Source organism: Dermacentor albipictus, chromosome 1 (genome assembly GCF_038994185.2).
Source record: "Dermacentor albipictus isolate Rhodes 1998 colony chromosome 1, USDA_Dalb.pri_finalv2, whole genome shotgun sequence".
Classification (NCBI taxonomy): domain Eukaryota; kingdom Metazoa; phylum Arthropoda; class Arachnida; order Ixodida; family Ixodidae; genus Dermacentor; species Dermacentor albipictus.
Window position 1 is genome coordinate 75554830 of NC_091821.1, and position 22140 is coordinate 75576969.

At 48.5% G+C, this 22140-nt stretch overlaps 1 protein-coding gene and 1 long non-coding RNA gene across 7 annotated transcripts in view; one reads left to right on the forward strand and one right to left on the reverse strand.

Moving 5' to 3' along the window:
* Positions 1 to 22140, reverse strand: part of LOC135903970 (uncharacterized) — a 309023-nt gene that overhangs the window by 87425 nt on the left and 199458 nt on the right. The gene's annotated exons all lie outside the window — the stretch shown is intronic.
* The window catches only part of LOC135903971 (uncharacterized), a 32454-nt gene that overhangs the window by 605 nt on the left and 9709 nt on the right, over positions 1 to 22140 (forward strand). The window lies entirely within an intron of this gene.

Consider the following 22140-nt stretch of genomic DNA (forward strand, 5'->3'; position numbering starts at 1 on the left):
GGGAAATTTCTACCACCTGGGGTTGTTTAACGTGCACCTAAATCTAAGTACACGGGTGTTTTCGCCCCCATCTATATGCGGCCACCGTGGCCTGGATTCGATCCCGCGACCTCGGGCTCAGCAGCCCAACACCATAGCCACTGAGCAACCACGGCGAGTAAATTTCATTTAAAGCACCGCGTGTCTGCAATACCTGAAAAACCGTCGATATGACTTCAACCGCTTTCTTGCCAGTTCTCTTTTTTTTTTCACTCTGCTTAAATGGATAAAAGAGAGGCTCCGGGTGTCGAAAAATTCTGCCGCTGACTTTTCGCTTTGAAAACACTGCCAACGGTAGCGACTGAGTTTCTGCCTATAGACTCACATAGAGTTCATGCGCACACGAAGTGACAAACGAGAAGCATATGAATGGAATATTTGCATCGTCAGTGATTCGCTTTACAGTTGGAAACGCACGCGCGGCTCAAATGACACATGTCGACCCGATCGTCGTCTTCCCTTATCTGTACCTTCACTCAGTTTCGCTTCTCTGCTCTTTGTACTTCACTTCGTGTTCGATATAGCACGCGTGAAATCTGAGTCAATGCAGCGCGTGTCTGTCTTTCGGAATCGATAGGTAAATCAATGTGAGCTGGCTGCTTCTGGCAGATTTTTACGAGGAAGCGTCATTCAAAAAGCTAGAAGAAATGCGGCGAGAGAAAAAAGACGGACGCAAAATATTGACTGCAATATTTCCGCGCTCTCTGAATCTTGTATGTCGATATGGCGGTGTTACACTGAACACGCTTCTTAATGCGTGCAGTTCCTCGGCGCCGTGCGAGCGAACACTAAGTAAGTCACTTGAACTACGGCAAACAAGTCTATACGTTTTCTTGTTGTTTTTTTTTCTGCTCGTAAATAGCCCTTAATGCACCGTGCGTGGTATAGACATCCTGTTCGCGGAAACTTTAGCTCCACGGTATTAGAGCCCTGCAAGAATCTGCAAGAACAGAGTCATATAGATTCCGACAACGACCTCGGGAAAACGGGCGAGTTCCGTTCCATGTGATCGACTGCGGTTCGCCGCTTCGATACTCGACGCCCTTGGCAAAGCGCCCTGCAGCGTCGATACTGCGTACTTCACGAGCCGCTCGCACGCACTTCTATACGAAGAGAGAGCGCGTCGCAGCGGCCTGTTACGCGGACGCCTCGAGGGCATATTCCACCCTGGCGAGCCCCGGCCTGCATGCCGACGAAACTGAACGAGGAGGTCCTGCTGCGTACACGCGAGTTCACGCGCGCTTCCGGTAAGCGGCACGTTGGGACGAAGCGAACAGGTAGGGCAGCGCGCTGGCAGCGCACCTGGACAAGTTGTTCACGGTGCCGCGTGCGAGCGCTCCTCTCACCGTCTTTTCACGACGCGGGGATGCAATTGAATTACGGCGATTGCTGCGAACTCATGAGTCAGGCTCGCAGGTAGGTAGGCAGATCCGTACCGAGAGGGAAACGTTAAAGAGGGTGGGAGAGAGTGTGTGTCTGTGTACGCAGGAACCGAGACAGCGGCCGCGGTGGCGGCGAGAGAAGGATGAAAGAGGCAGGCGAACACCGCCCGGGGCGAAAAACGCTTCGAGCCACGGTTGTGCTTCGGTGGGCGGTTATTTATTTTCATTTATTCCTCGAGGCCTTCGTTATTTTCCGTCGCTCAACCCGCAGGAGAAAATTAGTGCCCCGGAGGACTCCTCAAGCGCCTCCGCCCCCTCACGTCAGGTCTCCGGAATATAGGTTAAACGAGCTTTTACATCTTAATTACTGCGGGCTCTTCTCCCGTCTTCTTTACCGTCCTTGTTGTTGCTTTTCTTGTCGTACATGCTGTAGCCGCTTGGTCTCGTGTATGTGACTATATTATGGCGGCCGTTTTCGGGGGAAACGCAATTTTCTCTCGGTGAAACGCTCTTTCCTTGCGTGGGACGCTGAAGAGAGAAAGGTGAAAACAAAGGGAAAGACAGCAGCTTTTTATTTTTTTGAAAAAAAAAGAGAGTGAGAGAGAAGCAAGCAAAGTGCGCGCCCTATTTGGGCGGGGTAACCTGCTCAAGTGAAGCCGTGCGCGTGGGTACGGTATTACGAACTTCAACCGGTGCCACCAGTGTTACGACATCCAACCGGTGCCACCAGTGATACGAACTTGTACCGCTGCACCACGAATACGGCTTTGTGGTCCCGTAGCGCTCGTCACCCGTTTCGTGACAGAGCGTTGGTAGCGAAGACTCCGAGCCTGGCGTCGATGAGAATAACAAAAGGGACTTTATACATTATATACAGGTTATCATACAGGACATGAACGGATCGGCACTGGGGCCGAGAGCTCACACAAACGCGACTGTTCTCGCACGACGGCGTCCGGCGAAAACGCGTGACACACCTCACCCCAGTCGGGAGCGACCCTCTCTCCAGGTGGGGTCGGCAGATCCTGTTTTCGAGCGGCGTGTTGCTGCTTTTATAATCCCCGAGGCCCATTGTCACTCAAACGGCCCAATACAAAGTCAGCACACGACGGTCGTCCGAGGGGTCCAACCAGCGACCGCGCTGGCCACTCGGTTCAAAGTTCGCGCGCGCGGTGACCTCCAGGCAAGGGAGGTGCGGCGCCGGGCCGTCGGGCACACGCGGGCACGTCAAAACACGCTGCTCCGCCGAGGCTTCTCCCGCACGAAGGCGCAGCATCTTGACTTGTGAAGGGAGAATTATGGCGCTCGCAGGATAGATTCTGCATCTTGCAGATTCGGGATCCGGGCTTGTGGTAATGGCACAACAGCATCCCCGCCCTCAGATAAGGCGCCGGGAAGACGAGCTGCCTCCACGTGGCTCGGATGCCAGGCGCGCACGTTCCTCAGGCTCGTCCAAGTTCACGTCCAGTGTCGGGACGCCAGGTAACCTCACGTGCCCAGGTCCGACTCGCCAGGACAGGAGCTCTGCTCACCACGTCGTCGCCAAGGCACCTTGACCAGCTCCGCTCGGGTCGTTCCTAAGACCTTGCTTCTCGCCACTGGTCCCGCTTGGTCGTTCTGCAGCTTGCAAAACCGACCGGCAAAAGGCAACACCCAACACGAACAAGTGCCCTCTGTCTCCCGTCAAACACCAGACAAGGCCATAATTCAAATCAACCTAACTAAATTGTTTTCCCCTTTTTTCTCCCGCTGCAACAGGAGGCAGGTGTACGATCCAGTACACAAGGCTCAAACAACCAGTTTTCAAATTATCAACGCAACAAAATAGAAACAATTATTAATCATCAATAATAATGACAAATAGAATGGTCCCCTTGAAATCGCTTGGACCGAAAACATACTTCTGAGGAAGCAAATGAGGTCATTCATTTTTCCCGGCGATATTTTCGCGGAATCCGAAGCTGCTTATATTTGCGACCCTGCTTATCCGTGTAGCGGCGGTACAATAAGCCAGATTCCTTGCCAAATGAATCCCCCTTTTTTTCCACTCCCCGTTTGACGCTCTTCCTCAGATCGGCTAATGAACAATCTTCCTGTTGCTCGCGAATCAGACTTTTTCTTTCAACTGCAGCCTGCTCCTGCCGGCTGGCGGAAACCGGAGCGAGTGTGGAGCCCGCGTCGCCTAATTGCGGCGTCGAGTCTATATCGCGGCTAGCACTGCACGCGTCACTCCCACTCACTTCCAGGACCCGCTCGTCTAGGCCAGCCTCCGAGCTCTGCCTCTCCCGTGACTGCTCGCCACTCCAGTTACCGTGATCGGTCCGTGTGCCGCACCGCCTTTCGCTCACCGACGCTAAGTCAAGTTCCCTCGACAGCGGGCGCGCTTTGGATCGCGTGGGGGCCATGTACGCCACGTCGGCAAAGAATGATTTGCCCTGATCCCTCAGCAGCTGCTCCGAGCTATTTGAGAAGAGGTAGGAAAATTGCTCCGGGAGGGCGGCTGACACAGCGGCTTCGGCGTTAAGTTTCCCAAATTCTCCTTCAATGCTAACCGTTGCGATCGGTAAACAGACACTCTCCTTCTCGGCCACTTGCCGTATCCTAACGCACTCTCCCGTAAAATCACTCGAGGAGACGAAAGACGGGTGAACAACGTCCATAGTTGCTGCAGAGTCCCGCAGTGCTCGGCACTTCTTGCCGTTTACCTTAATTTCCTGCACATAGGGCTCCAATAGACGTATGTTCTTGTGAGTTTCCTGTATCGTTGCAAAAGCAATTCTCTCTGGGCAGCTTGCAGCGATGTGCCCTTGCTTTTTGCAATTGTAGCAGGTTAACGGTTTCCGTTTTTCAAAAGCACGCGTCATTTCGTTTCGCTGTTTCGGACCATTGTCATCATTCTGAGATGCATTCTGTCCTTCCCTTACAGTTTCTTTGGGAAGGGACTCGTCTTCCCGAAACTCGCGACGCGTGATTTGCTTCCGTTCGTCGGGCTTCCCGGAAAACCAATCTCTCCTATCAGCTTTTTCTACGCGCACTGCCTTGCTGTGCAAGCTGCGGCGGGTGTAATACTCTTCCGCTAACTCTGCTGCCTTGTTTAGCCTAACCTCTTTTAGCCTATCTTGCAGCCAGAGCCGGACATCCTCATCAATGCAACGGTAGAACTGCTCCAACGCGATGCATTCGACAATTTTGTCGCGGTCGTCGAAAACCTCTTCGCCCTTCAGCCATTCCACCAAGTCGGCTTTTAGACGAAACGCGAAGTCAACATTCGACTCCTTACCCTTTTTTGCATACCGGAACCTCTGCCGGAAAGCTTCGGGCGACAATTTGTACTTCCGCAGTAGCGCTTCCTTCACATCACTGTAGCTCTCAAACGCCTCTTTCGATAAGCAAGTTATTACGTCTGATGCCTCCCCAGGAAGCAACGCTAACAGATTCTGTGCCCAGAGGGATCGCTCAATGCTATTCCGTTCGCACACGTGCTCAAATTTCACGAGGTATTTGGCCATATCCTCTCCGACGACAAAGGGTGGAAGTTGATCGCGTATTCTTGGAACGTTAGAAGTGAGACTAGGCGCTGGCGAGCTATTTCGAGTCTCCAACTCTTTCATTTTAAGCTCGTGCTCACGAATCTCTCTCCTTTCCTCCATGCAACGTTCCTTCTCCCTCTTTTCCTCCTGTTGCTGTTCTCTCCTTTCCTCCTCTTCGCGACGTTCCTGTTCTCTCCTTTCCTCCCTTTCCCGTCGTTCATTGATATCCGCCCAGGCCTCAGCGGCCTCCTCAGCCGTTACGTCCCCAGTCCTCATGACCTCAAGGATCGCATTCTTTCTTTTGGTTGAGCCCAACTCAATGCCCAACTCCTCACAAATTTCGAGAAGTTCCTTCACCTTGTACTTCTCCATCGTTCACACTGTCCTCCTGCTGTTTACCCTTTTTGAATATACCTGCCGTACGCTACTATAACACTACTAGTAAGACATATGCAAGTATATCACACACTGCCCTGTTTACCCCCTCAGCATCCCCTGGTTTTCAAAACACTCTTACTAGGCTTGAAACACACAAGGTTATCACAATGCAACACCAAATCCTTCCCTAAGCTACTATCACCTGTGTCAGAGAAAGTCTGGTGTTTGAGGTAAACTTCAGGCACTCACCGCGCCGAGGTAGCTGATGCCGGTCAATCCCGTAGCTGCCATCCAGTATTACGAACTTCAACCGGTGCCACCAGTGTTACGACATCCAACCGGTGCCACCAGTGATACGAACTTGTACCGCTGCACCACGAATACGGCTTTGTGGTCCCGTAGCGCTCGTCACCCGTTTCGTGACAGAGCGTTGGTAGCGAAGACTCCGAGCCTGGCGTCGATGAGAATAACAAAAGGGACTTTATACATTATATACAGGTTATCATACAGGACATGAACGGATCGGCACTGGGGCCGAGAGCTCACACAAACGCGACTGTTCTCGCACGACGGCGTCCGGCGAAAACGCGTGACACACCTCACCCCAGTCGGGAGCGACCCTCTCTCCAGGTGGGGTCGGCAGATCCTGTTTTCGAGCGGCGTGTTGCTGCTTTTATAATCCCCGAGGCCCATTGTCACTCAAACGGCCCAATACAAAGTCAGCACACGACGGTCGTCCGAGGGGTCCAACCAGCGACCGCGCTGGCCACTCGGTTCAAAGTTCGCGCGCGCGGTGACCTCCAGGCAAGGGAGGTGCGGCGCCGGGCCGTCGGGCACACGCGGGCACGTCAAAACACGCTGCTCCGCCGAGGCTTCTCCCGCACGAAGGCGCAGCATCTTGACTTGTGAAGGGAGAATTATGGCGCTCGCAGGATAGATTCTGCATCTTGCAGATTCGGGATCCGGGCTTGTGGTAATGGCACAACAACGGACATAACTTTTGGCACGAAACGGTGCATCAGGGGCGTTGTGTTTGCTGCTAGGTCGTGCTGACAGGATGCAGCGATGGTGGTCCAGAATTAGCGCAACCTCAGTGGGCAGCGTTGTTAACGACCCGTCAACACTGCGTGTCCTACGCAATAATTAACGAAGCTTGTGCAATGTTAGTTTTTCTTCTTTTTTTTTCTCTTTTTATGCTTTCTTCTGACATCTTAATTCCCTTCACGTTTACTTCTCGCGTCTACACCGTTGTAGTCACCACGTGGAAGCCTTAATGAAAATGACCTTCAATTCATTAGGGCCACTATGTGGCTTCCTTATACCACTGTTATACTTTCTGCTCAGTCATTATGTCATTAGTCAGACGGAGTTAAGTAATTGCTAATTGCACTAGAGCTGCGGTGTCGCGTGTGTTCGTAAGCGCTTTTAGCGAGCATTTTAGCGTCAGCGAGAACAAAACAACAACAGAGAGACGTGGACACCACAGTGAAATAACTTGACCCTGAAGTTTGCGCAAATTGGTGTCTACGTCTCTCCCTGAATAAATGCTCCCTGAATAAATTATCGTGAATTTATTTCGTTTATGCATCATAAATGATTGCACATTACGTTTATCATTTTTTTCTCGACGTACACTTCGTCCTTTCCATTTTTCTACATTGAAAACCAAAAAAAGACATACATTTATGACTTCTTTCTTTATATCAAGAAAACACGAATATCGAAGGTAATTGTTCGCAATAAAAGTGTACTTCGTTGAGCGTCTCAATGTTAGCGCCGCACCCGGCTCCAATTCGAACATCACGCACATTTATCGCCATTTTGGTTGCCTCTGCAATATAAACACGAGGAGCTAAGAGTTTTGTCACCCAGGCCTCAAACAATTGCAATTATTGCAGAACCATTAAAGGTCAAGTTACATATCCAACCATATTCTGGTTAGTGCTAATGTGAATAGGAATAACCTAGCTATTCTATTCTGATGCTATTCCTCTTCGTGCTTCGTCAATGGTCCACGCGGTACTGTGGCCACGTTATCGCTGGGATCCACCGGCCGCCGTGAATGGCTGTTCACCAGAACGGAATATCATAAGTTCTGCGATTTTACGTGCGAAAACCACGATTTGGTTATGAGACGCCGTAGCGGGAGACTCCAGATTAATTTCGATTACCGGGGTTTACCCAATGCACGGTACACGGGCGTTCTTGCATTTCGCTCTCATCAAGGTGCGACCGCCGCCGGGATGTGATCTCGTGACATCAGGCTTAGAAGCGCAGCGCCGAAGCCACTACGCAAACACGGCGGATTTAATATATTAAAGTTCTGCGAATTGACAGCAGTGATAAAAAAAATCTGCAACTCAGCCTGCTCTCCCAGCTCACCCTGCATCTCGAATATGCACAAGCACACGCAGTCACATACTTTCTCATTGAATATCTCAACATGCGCTACCTTGGCTTGTCGTAACATGTGTAGAAAAAAATGGCAGGGTCCAGATTTGCTTATGACGTGTCCCAGGAACAGCAGCTCTTCGTACGCAGAGCGACACTTTTCCGGTTTCAAAGTGAGTCCGGAAGATTTGATTGTCATAAGCACTATTTCAAGGCGTCTCAAGTTCTTATCGAAACTTGCTAACACCGTGCCCATCACGCACTTGAACGTTGCAGGTGCCAAACACAGTCCGGATGGCATGACCTTCAACTCAAAGAGGCCCTCTGGCGTGATGAAGGTAGTCTTTTCGCGATCCCGCTCGTCGACTTCTATTTGCCAGTAGCCAGTCCTGAGATCCATCAACGACAAGTATTTAGAGTTGCAGAGCCGATCCAATGCGTCGTGTATCCGTGGAAGGAGGTATACATCTTTGTTCCTAATCATGTTCAATTGACGATAATCGGAGCAGGAACGTAGGGTTCCGTCCTTTTTCTTTAGCAAGAATACAGGAGATGCCCACGGGCTTTTCAACGGCTGGATGATGTCGTCACGCAGCATTTCGTCGAATTGTTGCTTTACAGCTCCACGTTCTCGCGTCGAAACTCGGTATGAGCTTTTGCGGAGTGGTCGAGCACACTGTTCGGATATTATGCGATACTTTGGAACAGGTGTTTGTCGAATCCCCGATTACATCGAAAAGCATTCTTTGTGTCGTCGGAGAAGACCTTTGAGCGGTTTCTGCTTACTAATGGGGAGACTTGGATTTATGTCGAAATCTGATTTGGTAACTATGTTCGTCGAGGCATATGACGCAGAATCCGAGAAAACAAACGCATTGATGGTTTCCAGCATTTCCTCGATATATGCAATCGTCATGCCCTTGATGATGTGCTTGAACCCCTGGCTGAAGTTGATCAGCAACACTTTCGTTTTTCCTCCGTGTCGAGCGATATCTCTTGTGACGCAAATTTCACCGTCGAGCAGTAGACGTTAGTCACCCTCGATGACGCCTTCTTCGTCTGCAGGTGCTTCGGTGCTGACGGAAATGACACTTACTTGAGCGCGGCGGAATGCTGACTTGATTTTCGAGCACACTCAAGGCATGGTGACTACGAGAGCTCTCCGGCGGTATCGCTTGATCTTCGGATAACCTTATCGACTTCTACTTCAGGTCGATGACTGCGCCGTATTGGTTCAGCAAGTCCATGCCAAGAATTACGTGTCGTGAACACAGTTGGAGGATAACGAAGGTGGCAGGGTAGATGCAGTCATTAGCTGTAATTCTGGCCGTGCAGATTTCATTCGGTGGTATCAGGTGTGCTGCGGCTGTCCGAATTTGAGGGTCTTCTCATGCAATTTTAACTTTCTTCAACTAGGCGGCAAGGGTCCCACACATAACGGAGTAGTCGGCTCCTGTGTCCACTAAGGCGGTGACTGCGTGGCCATCGAGAAGCACTTCGAGGTCAGTGGTTCTTTGTCATGCGTTGCAGTTAGGTGTTGGAGTCGGATCCCAGCTGCGTCATGTTCACGTGTGGCTGGAACGTCGCCTCGTCAGGTCTTCTTTTATCGGCGTATTCTTTGCTTCTATAGGCTTCGTCGGGATGGCGGCGTCTCGTTATATATCGTCGAGATATACTTTCCAGCGTCTTCGTCAGCGGATCTTCGTCAGTTCGATGAACAGCAACCGCACCTCCATGGGTTGCTGTTTTTAGTTTTCCGAGTATGGGCTGACTGACCAGCTCCGGGCTGGGCCAGTGTATGGCCGGCGCTGCGGTGACAGGTAGCGGCCTGGTGACGGTGAACGGGATGGTTGTCAAGGGCTCCACTGAGGGGAAGTGAGGTCGTCGGCGACATCGCGGGGTCGTTCGCCAAGCTGTGGTCGCGGCGCGTTAACGTCGAATCTCTCAGCCCAATGTCCCGGTATGGGCATCGTCGGTAGACGTGACCCGCTTCTCCGCAGTGGTAGCAGAGCAGGCGGTGGTCAGGAGCGCGCCAGACGACTGTATTCCTTCGGTAGTTTCGCTGGACGACGGGTGGGCGAGCTGGCGGCGGCGGCGGCGGACGACGGAACTGCGTCGTTACAGCGCCCTGGTGTGGGCGCAGACGTTTAATTTGACGGCGGGCGACGACGGCGAAGGTCATCGCTTCAGGCTGGGCCTGTGGCGATTCCGGCTGCCCTATGCGATGTTCCAGTGACCACTGGATTGCTTCCTTTACGACGTCAGCGATCGAGGCAACCTGAGGCTGGGATCTTGGGAACATTCTCTGAAGTTCCTCTCACAGGACCGCTCTCGCGTAGGTCCTGTGAGAGGTCTCAAAGGTCTCGCGTAGGTCGTCGGTGCCCGATGATTGAACTTCGGGGCAGTGCGCTGGGATTGTGCGGTGGTTGAATTGGCGGTTCAGCATTTCCAGAGTTTTCTCGATGCTGGTGGATTCGCGAAGAAACTCTTCGACGGTCTTCGGTGGGTTCCGTATCATTCCGGCGAAAAGTTCTTGCTTCACACCACGCATGAGTAGGCGAACTTTCTTCTCCCCGGACATTTCTGGGTCGGCGTGGCGGAATAGATGGCTCATTTCTTCTGTAAAGATGGCAACGTTCTCGCTTGGTAGCTGCACTCGGGCTTCCAATAGAACTTCGGCCCTTTCTTTCCGGGTAACGCTTGTGAAGGTCCTTTGGAAGTTACTGCGGAACAAGTCCCACGTTTTAAGGGTTTACTCCCGATTCTCGAACCATGTCCTCGCGGCATCTTCCAAGGAGAAGTATACATAGAATTACATCTTCCAAGTAGAAGTATACAAGTATACAGCTTATCCTCAGAAGTCCAGTTGTTGTAGGCTGAAATCCTTTCAAAAGCCTCGAGCCAGGTTTCTGTATCGTCCGTCGAGGCTCCACGGAAGGTAGGTGGTTCCCTGAATTGTTGAAGCGCGATGGAGACGCCGCTGCTGCGATTGTTGTTGACTTGGCGACGATCTTTCTGGCCGGCTCGGGTAAAAGACTGTACTCCAGGGGCCAGTTTTGTAGTCAGCGGCTTGTTCGATGGTCCAGGTTGACGCTGGTGCTTTCTTCCGGGTTCGGGCTTGGACCACGGCTTTGCGGGTGCGTTCGGTACATGAACGGACTAGCACCTCCACCAGACGCAACGTGGTAGTGACCGTGAAGAAGGCAGCAAAACTATGAATGACGAAACTAGCGTTTTATTGGGCGAACCTGTGCCCTCAAAAGCAAGTTACACTCAAGGAACAACGATAGCGGCGAACGCAGTCGACGATAGGCGAAAACCCGATCAGCGGGTCAAGCACATCGACTTTTATATATCAGTCATCGAATGTTCCAGAGTAATCGCTGGTGCCCGCGTGTCTTCCAGAAAGTTCCACACCATTCGCGTCGCGCCTACATGAAATCAGAAATCAGAATTATATATGCAAGGTTCGGTGACAACAATCAGAGGATAGAACAATCGATAACACTCGAGAAACTTCCGATACATGCAGGCGCGCCCTGCGCTGAGCGATAACATTCGTTAGGCTGTGCTAAGTGGTCACCCGAAAAAAATAAAGAAGTACACGTGTCAATATCGCAATTCTGTAAATTGCATCTAATAGTAAATCTTTAAGTTAGATGCAATATTGAGAAACGCCCAGCTGGTTAACTGGATTTTAGCCTATTTTTCGAACAGACAACAATATGTTTCTTTCCAAGGTCACAGTTCTTCTAAGCTTTCAGTAGAATCTGGAGTTCCCCAAGGCTCCGTTATCGGACCCCTTTTATTCCTGATATTTATTAATGATATTGTAAATAATATTGATGTTAAGATTAAATTGTACGCTGATGATTGCATTATCTATTCTGCAATAAACAGTCCCGAGGATCAGTTACAGTTAAACGAAGCGTTCCAAAAAGTAGTTGCGTGTCGTGAAGGCGGGTAAATGGAGGTGAACTTTAAAGAAACCGTATTTATTAAAATTACCCGCAAGAAGAATCCTCTTCATTTTAGGCATTCAGCTGCTAATGCTCGGCTATCCGAAGTTGAACACTTCGGTCCTTGGTACGTCGGTCTTTGTATTTCGAAAGATCTCAGCTGGGCGAAGCATATTAATTATGTAACTAGTTCTGCTAATCTAAAACATTTTTTTTTTCTAAGGCGAGGTTTAAAACTGTCCACACCTGCTGTTCGTCTTCTTGCGTACAAATCCATTGTACTTCCAACATTAGAATATGCGGCGATTATCTGGTACCCTTAGACTCAGAAACATATTAATAAGATTTTTTGCACAAAAATTAAATTTGCAAAAGAAGGGGGACTTTGCTTCATCTATAACAGCTTTGCGTGCACTTCAATCGCATCACTTCTAACAAAGGCTAAACTTACCACCCTAACAGAAAGAGACAGAGCTTTGCATGGCATGGCAAGAACTTTATTTTAGTCCAGAGAAACTAGGGTCCGAGGGCACAAGCCCCCGGGCTATGTTGGTGGCTCCGCCCACGTAGGCACCGGTAGGCCAAAGGCTTTCCCGATGTCGTGAGCTCTCCGGACGGCCAGGAGTTGATCTTGGAGGACATCGCTGGATATGCGCCGACTCCAGTCCTCCTCACTGTTGAGATCCGAAGCCCTTTGGTTGGGGCACAGCCAGAACATATGATCAAATAGACACGGAGTGTGTCCACAACTTTTACATTCCGCGGGAAAGTCCCGGTCAATTTTGTTAAGCACAAAAGGTGTGGGATAAGATTTAGTTTGAATCATTCTTAATGTGACTGCCTGAGCTCGGTTGAGCTTCTGATGGGGGGGAGGAAAAAATCTTCTGCCGTCCCTATAGTGTGAGGTGATCTCGTGAAAAGTAGTAAGTGGGTCTTTGTAGGAGCCGCAGTCATCCTGGAGCAGTTCCTGATCTGATGCGCGGCATGTGAGATCTCGCACAGCAGAGTGAGCTTGCTCGTTAGGATTGCAGCCACTGGGGCTGACCGAGTGGCCCTGATGAGCCGGAAACCAGACTAGGTGTGAGCTATCCAGTTGGTCGTAATTATGAGTATTAATACTGTGTTTAAGTAGCTTGTGTGCTTCCGCTGAGATGAAGCCGGCTGAGTAATTCCTAATAGCTGTACGGGAATCGGAGAAAATTGTGGAGCCTCTCCTCATTGTAATTGCAAGTGCTATGCTTGCTTCTTCGGCGGCATGAATGGAGCTCGTTCTTAGTGACGCCGCACTTATTAATTTACCGCTCTCATCGACCACGGCAATAGCGTAGCGGTTGCCCGATCCATAACGAGTCGCATCGACAAAAAGAGCTGAGCTGTGTTGTTGGTGCAGTTTACCCAGAATGCATTTGGCCCTGGCGTCCCTTCTGCCTTTGTTGTACACAGGATGAATATTTCTAGGTATGGGGTCCACAACTAATTGTGTCTCCACCTCCTTGGGTATTTTGAGCTTAGAGACGTCTCCTCCTCGAGGCAGTATTCCGACTTCATCTAGAATTTTACACCCTGACTTAGTGTTGGAGAGTCTTGCAATTTGTGACATCGAATGTGCCTCAATGAGCTCATCTATAGTGTTATGTAGTCCTAACTTGTTGAGGAGTTCGGTACTCGTTCCGTGCGGGAGTCCCAGAGCCCTTTTGAGTCCGGAGCGTATAAGTGCGTTTAGCTTAGCCTTCTCTCCTTTCCCCCAGTTCAGGTATGATGCAATGTACGTCACATGACTGATGAAAAATGCATGATATGCTCTGATGAGATTGTCCTCCTTGAGGCCTGCATTTCGGTTTGAAACCCTGCCCAGGAGCTTTAAAGTACTGTTGGCCTGACCTGTGAGACGGTTCAGGGCTGTAGCGTTACAGCTCCTTGCGTCAATGAGAAGACCCAGAATTTTTATTTGCTCTACTCTGGGTATGACCCGTCCTGTGTGTCTTCAGACATAATCTCTTTCTCTGCCGGATATGGTATACACGGCAGAGACACGCCCTAACAATAACCCATTTTTTCACTTGCAATAGCTGCTTTAAACATTCTTTCTTTCCAAGGACAATTACAGAATGGAATAAATTAGATAATGATACAGTTTTACTGCCTTCTCTAGATCTCTTTTGCTCGCGCCTGGATCTGTGATATCTACTGTAGTAATTCCATATTTTATTTATCATGAACAAGATTTGTTTGTTTTGATGATTTGTATTGAACTTTGTATGTATTATTGCACCTTAGTATTATTTTTATTTTTTTCCCTGTTGCCTATCAAATGTACATCATGCTGTACTCCACCCTGCTAATATCCCAACTTTGAATTGCTGTATTTACAAACAAAAAAATAATAATCTAAAGTGGACAAATTTAATGTAATACACACCGCTCTGCAATATATATACACCGTTCTTATGTGAACAGGACTTTTGCAAAACCCTTGCAGACACTAACAAATTCATGTAAGCTGTAAATTTAATATGGAATTTGTGCACTTTAGATGCTCTAACGGATGCAGTTTAGAGCATGCCGATATCTGTTTTTGATGCAGAGGGACAAATTTGGAAACTTCAGGCTTTAATATTTCTTAACTTACAATTGTTTAAAAAGATCATTGTTACGAAATTCAGGCTCTAAATCCAAATTTTGCATCCAATAGTTTCTTCCAATAGTCACTAAAATTTAACTTTCTCTCTAAAATGCAACACATTTCGTTACAATCGGCCCAGGGGTTATGTCAGCAAAGCATTTCTGCATTTTACAAGTCATTGAATAGGCGGCCAGTACTCACGTACGGGGCAGAAACTTGGAGGCTTACGAAAAGGGTTTTACTTAAATTGAGGACGACGCAACGAGCTATGGAAAGAAGAATGATAGGTGTAACGTTAAGGGTTAAGAGCAGATTGGGTGAGGGAACAAACGCGAGTTAATGACATCTTATTTGAAATCAAGAAAAAGAAATGGGCATGGGCGGGACATGTAATAAGGAGGGAAGATAACCGATGGTCATTAAGGGTTACAGACTAGATTCCAAGGGAAGGGAAGCGTACGAGGGGATGGCAGAAAGTTAGGTGGGTGGAAGAGATTAGGAAGTTTGCAGGGACAACATGGCGACAATTAGTACATGACCGGGGAAGTTGGAGCAGTATGGAAGAGGCCTTTGTCCTGCAGTGGGCGTAACCAGGATGATGATGATGATAACGACGACGACGACGACGACGATGATGATGATGATGATGATGATGATGATGATGATGATGATGAATAGGCGGCATCGGAATTGGGCCCGAACTTAAGCTTCCTCTTATGACACGCATGATTTTCATCTGCATTTGAGAGTACATTCCCGCAATTGAGCGAGTGGAAGAAAGGATAAGATGCCGAGGTGCAGCGATCCTATGAGCAACACATTTCTCTTCTATACACTAAGCAAAGGGTGTTCATCCATTGGTTTGACCTCCTAGCCGACGCTCGCCTCTGCAAACTTCCAAAGGCCCAGCCACGATAGAGGCTTCTCCGAGCGTCGACCGGACATCACGTCTCTCGACGTCACCTTGCAGCTAACGAGGCAGGAGGTGGCCACCTCCACGAGATGTCCTGTAGCCGGTGACTGTCGGCCAGTCATTCGGATAAAGAAGCGGGGCCATCAGAAGCGGGCGCCAATCCCTTGTCACCAAATGCACGTCCCGACTTCAGCGCTGTCCGTAAAGGTCGTCCGCGAATGTTACTGCGATCTGTGGCTTTATCTGTTCGCACTGCGTCGCTATTCTCACTCTCTTCAACCTGCAAAAAGGAAGTTGGCTTTGTTTACGAGGTCGTTGCTCGATTTCTGACAACCCTGCGCTCAGTGATGGATGGACGACGTCTTCCTGTCGCCCTAGAAACGCAGTTCCTTCACCGGCAGGGACAGCTCTCGGTCATTTGCCGCTATCAACGTTAAAGTTAGTATCGAGAATAGCCTGAAATCTACCTACGGATAAGCTGCCTGGGTAGTTTTAGACGCGGACAACGCCTGAGAGAACGACAAATGAAGTGACTTCTCTCTGACACGCGAAAATAATGATCCTCCGGATAGAGCTTACCATTATACGATGACGGGGCGAAAACAACGACCCCAGATGCTCTACGTTGAAGCCCCTGCCACCACCAGTAGGAACATTGGCCTTTTTTGTGCATTCGCTTAGATATAAGAGCGATGACAGGAAGGAAGCGTGTACGAAGGCGTAAATTCATAGGAGCTATGAGTACAGCGGAAAAAGTAACAACGAAAAACTAATGACACGACGTGTCGTACATCACTCTCGTTGACAAGCGCTGCTTCCTTTCTATCTTTTCAGTCCAGTATCATTTGACTTTTTCTAATCATTTCTAGATTTGAAATAAATGCGGAGTTAATTTCTCGCGTGCTTTCCCTAGCTCCATTGAATATTGGCTTCATGTGCAAGTAATAGTAACTAAAGTAGAATCGAGCCCCTCGGTCTTCCTCATTCTCCCCGCTTGCACTGCCACCGTGTTAACCCGAATATGCTTGAATATGCCACTCCCTTCTCTTATTTTTTCACGCTTACATCCTATTATCCCCTCTGCCGCCGTTGCCCGCAAAGCAGCGAAATAGAATTTTCTCTGGCCAACCAATACTTATGCTTTTATTTTAGTTCTGCGCAATTTTGTTTCCTGTCTGCGACCTTTTGAGGCACATCTCTGCGTCAGACATTCACAGCATAAAATAAAAATGCACCCACGTTATTTTATGCGAAATACCGCCACTTCATTGGCATTTTTAAGGATGTTATACGCCGGTACTAAACCGTGCCGCTCAACTTGGTGACTCAAATACACAATGCGCTCCCGTTTAAGGTCACTCGCAGCACCGGAGCTTTCATTTTGTGCAAAACGTTCACTTCGCTGTTAACAGCGAGCTGGGCCTTGTCGCTGCCACTGTGCTTGTTCGCCAGAACGCAAGCACTCATGAGGAAACGCACGCTGCTCTACACTCACGTTTTCTGCGCGACAACAGCCCCTCAGCGTCAGCCCCAGGAATGGCTCGAAGCTTGTTTACAGCGCTCAACAGGGACCGGCATTAGCGCAACAGTTTTCCCACACCGTCCCACGGCCCGCACGCGAGCGTGCGCTTTTCTCACAGAGAGCGCTTTACAACTTGGAGGCCAAGCTGCGCGCAGCGCGTTAGCGCGGTGCCGTGAAAAATGGCTCGTTTTTCCGCGAGATTGGAAAAAGGGGAGCGAGAAGGAGCTATATAGTTTTGCGCTGAAGTAAAAAGCATCGGGCGACGATGAGTGCGGCGGCGAGGGACGGCATTCACTGGGAACGGAACGGGGGGGGGGGGGGGGGGGGGGGGCAGCGTACGCCAGCCAGGAGGTCGAGGGGAAGAGAAGCCAAGTTGAGACCAGGAGAGGGTGACGCTGGTTATTCCCCGACGAGGCAGGCTCGCCGGGGATGCTTTAGGCCGGCGCCACAGCCAAGCAGTTATCGGGCTGGCACTAAATTTAGACTCCACCCGACGAGTCATTTCGTCGTTTATGAATCGCCCGTTCACGCCGGCGAAAGGCGCGTTAGCGCGTTTCACGCGCGCCTCGCATAAACGCCGATGTGCGTTCGCCGAGTTAAGCCCGCCCGAAAAGGGTTTCCCGTTGAGTTGCCTGACTTGGACGCTAGAAAAAGAGAGCGGGCGAAAGTTTGGCACCGCGGATCCCTGAGAAACAAGCACATCGCGCGCTCTCTTCCAGCGAGCCGAGCTGATTTTTTTTTCCGCTTTCAACTCTCTCTGTCTCTCTCTCTCTCTCTGTCTCTCTCTCTTTCTTTCATCTTCGCTTTCTGTCCCACTCTCTTTTCGTTCGCTTGTCTGAGGAACACGGTCTGTTTATGTTTTGCGGACGAGGCGACGGTTTTACGCCTCCTAATTGGCGGCCGCGCTCCGGGTGTGCGTGCAGCTGCGAGATTAGTGACTCGTTTCTCGCTGCTCGTCGCGCGCTGCACCACACTCTCCCGCGAGACCCCCCGGCGATATTCCGGAAGGAATTGGGCGTGCTCAGTTCGAAACTTTTATGAAGCCGCGAGAGCCTTGTATGTCGGACTCTTCGTCCTTTTGCAACTTTTCTTTTTTTCGTCTTCTTGGTCTCTTGCCTCGTTCTCATGGTTCGCCGACTCCTTCGGCTGGAACCGACGACGTTCCGAAAGAATGAACTGCCGTCTTGCTTTGGCTTCCTCCGTCTACCCGCTTCTCCCATGCTTCGTGAAGACGCGGGCTGTCTTGCGTGTTCGGAAGTTTTGTGTGCTCGTGCTCTTTTGCCGAGAACACGACAACGTCAAGGCGTATTAAACGAAAAAAATAATAATAAAAAACGCGCTAGGATTATGTTCTATTCGGTTGACCTATTTTACCTTATTCTTGGTTGGAGTTGTCAGCCGTCGGCCTACAGAGACTTATGCAGCTGGTCTAGTGCAGATATCATTATAAGCTGCTGACTTATGACTTTTTTTTCTAGCGGCACTTTTGTGTTGTGTTTAACTGAAAAGTTGTGTGCTTCACGCTGAGACGAGTTAGCGCGCAGGGATTGTGTAACTAGCAATTTGGCCCGCTACGTAATGAATATGCGAGAGTGGATTTCTGTGACTGAAATTTTAGAGGAGAGAAACCACAATGTCGTAAAAGGAAATTGCATATGTTGTTTACACATTGTTATTTCTTCGCGGCTCTAAACATAAATATAGTCGCATATACTGCCCTCACCATGAACTTCTATTCATAATATCAGATAAACAAGCTTCGTTTATAATCTTGCAACGAAAAAAGAGGCTGGCGTCCACCTGGAAGTATCACGAAGCTACAATGGAAAACTATTTGAGTTCACGATAAAGAAAAAGTTCGAAAATTTTGTCCGTCCTGGTCCGACGACACAACGCAGCATCAGTGGATTTCCAAAGACACTGCCGATAGTAGGGTGAGTGGGAATAAATTTACTTGGAATAGCTGAAACGTATAACAAATGGGAACCTGCGCGGGACTGTCTTTTCACATTAACGCTTCCTTCACGTTTCCGCCAGGATTTTTAAACAAATTCCTTACACAGAGCGAAATTCCATAAAATCCATTTGGTTATAGCGTCATCAAAGGCCACAGCATTCGAGACGCTCACGTTTCCAAGCTTACGAACAGCCGATGTAGCTTTGCAGACAACTAGAGCGCGTAAAATGAAGGCTTGAATGCTAACCATACTGCTGCTATTGAAATGATGCCGAAAATATTTTGTTATGCTTTGGTGAAACTGCCAACGGTAGAGACAAGAGTGTGTATATTAAACTTTTTTCGGGATTGTCGCAGCCGCCCTGACGTCATGCCTTAATGTTTCCATTGCAACTGGGCGCGAGCTTTCTTAGAGCAATTTGCGTTGATCGCTAGAAGACAGTGTTGAAAGTAAGTGTTAAAGGACTCAGTCGCAGAACTTTCACCAATAACGCCACCGCGTGCCATCCTCCTTCTTTGCTTGCTGAGGCCCCGAGGCCTGAGAACATTTTTATTTGTACGGAGACTAAGTCTGCCCTTTGTCAGCTTTGCTGGTCTTAAGAATTCGAATGGGAGAATTGGTTAATGAGACAGAAGGAAAGACGTTGGTTGGGGAGTTAATTTACTGGGCACCTTTTTTCTAGAAAAAGACGAATGAATAAACGATTAATAACCGTAAGCTTTAATTATGAGGTATTATGCTACATTTGGTGATTAAATATACTTAGGCGACGTACATAGGAGTGCGACCAACAAGGCCACACAAGATGCACTTTAAGGCATAATTTTGTCAAAGGGCTTCGTGCGCAGAAAAAAACGTTTCTTGTCAGATACTGATATCGTGGCGATCTGCAAGACATCAGTTGCGGTTGCGCAGTGGAACACTGTGCACGCTTCGTTACTTTGTTCCTTCCTTCTCTACCCCCCCCCCCCCATTTTTCTATAATTTAGCGTGCTTGGAATAAACGCACGCCTTTTGCTGGTCGACGCCTGTCCGTTCACTGCAGCGCGGCCTAGCCACCCGTTATTGTAACAGATATGTTCATGAATGATGCGGGAACCATGAGAAGATTATATCCGCTATTCAACAGCGTTATTTTGTTGTGTAACTGTTCTATAACTCCATACAGCCTTCACTAAAGCGTTAGATTGCTGTATTTTTAAAGGTGGCTTCTCCTTTAGCAAAGTCTTATTGAAGTGAAGCACGCTTGCAGTTCAACTGCTGAATTAGGAAAACACTATAAACTCGCTCCCCCTACCAAACGGCTGTTAACTCATATGAATAGCATAACGTGATTGTATTTCGCACTAAAAGCAAACATAAAAACAATCTGGGGACTAGAAGAGCATTGTCTCACCCCTTTATGTTCACTTTTTCCTGCCTGCCTTTTTTTTTCTTGTTTTCCTTTTTCTTTTTTCACATAGCCTTAAAGGCCCATTCCGGGCATCACATAGGATGGTTGCAGTAAAGAGAATGTACAATCGTTAATAGCAACACAGCGCAAATGGACATACGAATGAACATAAGCGAGCGTACAGAAGAAGAAGAAACTTTATTGAAAAGAATCGTCCGGCAGTGTTTGTTGAGGTGGCGGCTCGAAGTCCTTGGACTCGGGCGGCATCTTCGGCTCGCCTGACGGCCCAGAGCTGGTCTTCTAACTCCGAACTTTTGAGAGCCGCCTCCTAGCGGCGGCGATGCCGACGGAGAAGGTCCCCGGTGGCCGCCGCAACGGGGGCGGCGTCGGGAAGAAGCTAGCTCGAGGCTTCCTGTACGCTGGTAACGGCCGCGGTTATGGACGCGTCGCGAAGGGCGGCGGTTTCGGTACCGTTGTTACCGGCATAAGCGTATAAAAAGAAAAAAATATAATAGAAAGCAGTTGACATAGGAATTGGAACCCCATTATAAATGGATAGTAAAAATACTATTCAGCTATTGTACAAATATGTCATGGTTTATTTATTATGGAGACGTCGCGTGTTAAATTATTCCAATGACGTACCGCAAGAAATGGCGCTGATTATGTTATTACACGTGAACGGAGCTCGAACTTTAACATGGTAACCTAGGCGTGAGAAAACGCGGTGTGCGGGCCGTATATAAGACGTGGTGAATGACGAATGATTGCGATAAATCTTGTGAAAGTGAGACAGCAACGCCCACAGTCTTCGTTGCTCAAGTGGCAAGGTTAAGCGATGCTTTGATATCAGTGATCGTGCAATGACGGGAGTAATGTCTTGTAAATCGGGCAGTTTTATTCTGAATGAACTCTAGTGTACTAATTAAGTATGTTTGATGTGGGGCTTCAAATGAATTACGCATATACTATTTTAGAGCAAACTGGAGAGGGTAGGCCAAAAGTTTAGTCTCTCGGTTAGCTTGATGTGAGTGACATCTGATGACTCCGAGTAGGTTTGGATGCTTTCATAGTTATTGTGCTAATGTGGGTATTTCATGTTAGATTGGCAGCAAGGTGCACGCCTAAGTATTTGAATGAATAAATGTACTCAATGGGCATCGTATGCATCACATAATAAGTGGGCGGGGTTTATCAGCAGTCGTAAAAGTTGTAAATTTCGTTTTAGAAGCGGTAATTTCCATTTTTCATTGATCACACCAAGTGGCGATGCTGTCAATATCTTTCTACAAAGCAGTGCTGTCGTGGCTGTTAGTAATCTGGTAATAATTTCTTAAAACAAGGATCAAATTCAGTGTTTTTCATCACATTTTGTAACTTCAATTTGTTCGTCATGTGACGTGGAGCAGACGGTGCCATCTAAAGGCTCCAACCTCTACCATTACAGCATGTCATTGAAAAAATAAAACCAGCTTCTTAACTTCGTGTTTGGTGCCAATCAAAGTGTTTCTATTTTTGTATTATATAAACTTATTATTGGACCCCAAGATATTCGCACTATCAAAGCCTAACAAATGCTATGTTAACTCTTTAAACAGTTAAACATGCAAGAAGTATCACAGCTTTGCGCTTTATACTAGAGTAGAAAGTAACATGTTAGAGTAACAAAAGATCATGTAGCAGCAAAAAATAATTTTTTTCGGGTCTATTTAAGCTCTCCTAGTTTGTCCTGTTTACTGAGAGGAGACATGTTGCAATGTTTCTTTAGAAAAACACGAATGTTCTGAGCGATACTTCATCGGTTGCTGATACTTCATTGGCTGCTTCATCGCATTCCAAAATCATGGTGCTGCATTTGTCTGCTGTAAGACGACAGCGCGCATGTTCATTACCGCACGACATGATTACGTAACCGTGCTAGATTTATTTGCGATAGTCAGTTTTAGTGACCTTATCAAGGTTGTATTGGCTAAGTCGCCTGAGCTTTGTTTCATGAGTAGACATAAGCGTATACATTGGAAGAGCTTGATGAGTAGAAGCAGCTGGGCGCCG